This window comes from Triticum urartu, unplaced genomic scaffold, assembly GCF_056163025.1.
Source record: "Triticum urartu cultivar PI428250 unplaced genomic scaffold, HENAU_Tu73 scaffold555, whole genome shotgun sequence".
NCBI lineage: Eukaryota > Viridiplantae > Streptophyta > Magnoliopsida > Poales > Poaceae > Triticum > Triticum urartu.
Genome location: NW_028260737.1, coordinates 10,001 through 13,963, shown reverse-complemented (window position 1 = coordinate 13,963; position 3,963 = coordinate 10,001).

Below are 3,963 nucleotides of genomic sequence, written 5' to 3'. Positions count from 1 at the left end.
AAGAGAGCTGTTTCATCTTTGTTTTAAAGAAATATAAAAATGAATTATGAATAGAAAGTAAAATGATTCCACTTTTTTTTTTTTATTTTTATAAATATCTTTATTTAGTTAATAAAATAACTTCGTTACCTAGTTATTTTATTAACTTTTTTAATTTAACCAACTAAACCCATTCTTAATTTTTAATTATTTCAATGAGATAAATTTTGGAAAAATTAAGAATTTCAGTATTTTTTCTTATTCTTTTTATTTATTCTTTCAGAAAGAGATAAGAATTGGTTTGGTGAATCGGAAACAATTTTATAGAAAAATTGAAGTAAAAATTGAAGTAAAAATTGCAATTTCTTTTCTTATGGAACATACATATCAATATGCATGGGTAATCCCTCTTCTCCCACTTCCAGTTATTATGTCAATGGGATTGGCCTTATTCTTATTCCGACAGCAACAAAAAATCTTCGTCGCATATGGGCTTTTCCTAGTGTTTTACTCTTAAGTATAGCTATGGTATTCTCAGTTCAACTGTCTATTCAACAAATAAATGGAAGTTCGATCTATCAATATCTATGGTCTTGGACCGTCAATAATGATTTTTCTTTAGAATTTGGATACTTGATTGACCCACTTACTTCTATTATGTTAATACTAATTACTACTGTAGGAATCCTGGTTCTTATTTATAGTGATGGTTATATGTCTCACGATGAAGGATATTTGAGATTTTTTGTTTATATAAGTTTTTTCAATACTTCCATGTTGGGATTGGTTACTAGCTCCAATTTGATACAAATTTATTTTTTTTGGGAACTCGTGGGAATGTGTTCTTATTTATTGATAGGCTTTTGGTTTACACGACCAATCGCAGCGAGTGCTTGTCAAAAAGCTTTTGTAACTAATCGTGTAGGGGATTTTGGTCTATTATTAGGAATTTTAGGTTTTTTTTGGATAACAGGTAGTTTAGAGTTTAGGGATTTGTTCAAAATAGCTAATAACTGGATTCCTAATAATGGAATTAACTCTTTACTTACTACTTTGTGTGCTTTTTTATTATTCCTTGGTGCAGTTGCGAAATCCGCACAATTCCCTCTTCACGTATGGTTACCCGATGCTATGGAAGGGCCCACTCCTATTTCGGCTCTTATACACGCAGCAACTATGGTTGCTGCGGGAATTTTTCTTCTAGCTCGACTTCTTCCTCTTTTCATATCTTTACCTTTGATAATGAGTTTTATTTCTTTAGTAGGTACAATAACACTATTCTTAGGAGCTACTTTAGCTCTTGCTCAGAGAGATATTAAAAGAAGCTTAGCCTATTCTACAATGTCTCAATTGGGTTATATGATGTTAGCTCTAGGTATAGGTTCTTATCAAGCTGCTTTATTCCATTTGATCACTCATGCTTATTCAAAAGCTTTATTGTTCTTGGGATCCGGATCCGTTATTCATTCAATGGAACCTCTTGTTGGATATTCACCAGATAAAAGTCAAAATATGGTTCTTATGGGCGGTTTAAGAAAATACATTCCAATCACAAGAACTACTTTTTTATGGGGTACACTTTCTCTTTGTGGTATTCCACCTCTTGCTTGCTTCTGGTCCAAAGATGAAATCCTTAGTAATAGTTGGTTGTATTCGCCCTTTTTTGGAATAATAGCCTCCTTTACTGCAGGATTAACTGCCTTTTATATGTTTCGGATATATTTACTTACATTTGATGGGTATTTGCGTGTTCATTTTCAAAATTACAGTAGCACTAAAGAGAGTTCCTTGTATTCAATATCCTTATGGGGAAAAAGGATACCCAAAGGAGTGAATAGGGATTTCGTTTTATCAACAACGAAGAGTGGAGTTTCTTTTTTTTCACAAAATATACCAAAAATTCAAGGTAATACAAGAAATAGGATAGGATCCTTTACTACGTCTTTTGGGGCTAAAAAAACTTTTGCCTATCCGCATGAAACGGGAAATACTATGTTATTTCCTCTTCTTATATTACTACTTTTCACTTTGTTCATTGGATTCATAGGAATCTCTTTTGATAATGGAGGAATTGGTAATGGAATAGCAGAGTTAACCATATTATCAAAGTGGTTAACTCCCTCAATAAACTTTACCCAGGAAAGTTCTAATTCTTTTGTAAATTCATATGAATTTATTACTAATGCAATTTCTTCTGTAAGTCTAGCTATCTTTGGTTTATTCATAGCATATATCTTCTATGGATCCGCTTATTCTTTTTTTCAGAATTTGGATTTAATAAACTCTTTTTACAAAGGAAATCCTAAAAAAGAATTTTTAGATCAAGTAAAAAAAAATATATACAGTTGGTCATATAATCGTGGTTATATAGATATTTTCTATACTAGGGTCTTTACCCTCGGTATAAGAGGGTTAACCGAACTCACGGAGTTTTTTGATAAGGGTGTTATTGATGGAATTACCAATGGAGTGGGTCTTGCTAGTTTTTGTATAGGAGAGGAAATTAAATATGTAGGGGGAGGTCGAATCTCGTCTTATTTATTCTTTTTTTTATGTTATGTATCTGTGTTTTTATTCTTTTTTCTTTCTTAAGTTAAGGAATTTACAACAAGTCTCTTGCAAAAATAACTATCCTATCCCCTTTCTACAATCTCTCTATATCCTTGTTACATAAGGTAAGTATTGTATAATAGTTCGGTTTTCCGCGATTTTTTCCATTCCTCTGTGTAAATACCCTAATATGGGTTCACAATCAATAACATCCTCACCATCGAGAGTAACGATCAGTCGAAGAACACCATGCATTGATGGGTGTTGAGGGCCCATATTGACTATCATGAGATCTTTTCTTGTAAGCGGTAGACTCATATCCTTTCTTCCTTAATTCATTATTCCATGAAAATGGATTATTCCATGAATTCCTCAAAGCGAGGCTCATCAAAATGAAAAATCTAAGACTACTATAAGACTACTAAAAAAATAATAAAACAAGAAAAAAATTTGAACGATTAAATTACTGCTCCCGAATATTCAACTGACCGATTAATTTCTTATAACGTACTCTATTTTTCTTTGCCAAATAAGCCAGCAAACGTCGACGTTTTCCCAAAAGTCTTCGTAGACCTCTTTCCGATGAAAAATCTTTTTTGTGTAATTCCAAATGTGAAGCAAGTCTCCGTATCTTATTGGTGAAACTGAATACTTGAAATTCAACAGAACCCCTGTTTTCTTCTTTTTCTTCTTTAACCATAAATCCAAAAATTTTTCTACCTCCTTTCTTTTTCATGTATTTTTCTGATCAGGAAAAATACAAAATTATGTCAGTTATTTTGAAGTTATTCTAATCTCGTACACACACAAATTTGCAATTATTCATCTACTACTGGAATTTGGATTTATTTTATCGATGCAAATTGGATTTGGATAGAAGGGTACATTCTTTCTAATATTTTAGATAGAAGAAATGTTTCTTCTATCTAAAATATTAGAAAGAATTTTGCTGATTTATTTATTGCTATATGCAATTTATGGAATTGATACACCATTTAATTGATATCATTTAGCAAAATGAAACACAGCATATGCATCCATCTTTTGGCTCGAGAATTTCACGGGATAGAGATATGGTATAAGAAATAGACTATTAAGTAACTCTAAATGAATTGTGGATACATCTGTATCCTTAACATACTGAAACGATTGTCATTATTCGTATCAAACCAATAGCGATTCATACAAGCTAAATCTTCTAATCAATGGTGGGCCAATAATGAATTTTTTTGCATATGTATTAAGACGCTTGGCCTGATTTCGAAATTGTCCAGAGTTTTATATGTTGTTTTCATTGCAAAATGATGGGTCTCCTTCCATAACTTTCCAATTACGAGTACGAGAATTGAAAGACATGAAAATTCTCAATTCTCTACGGCGTCTAGTAGATAGAAACAAGAAAATCAGAAGAATCTTTCTCTCTATTCACTATCA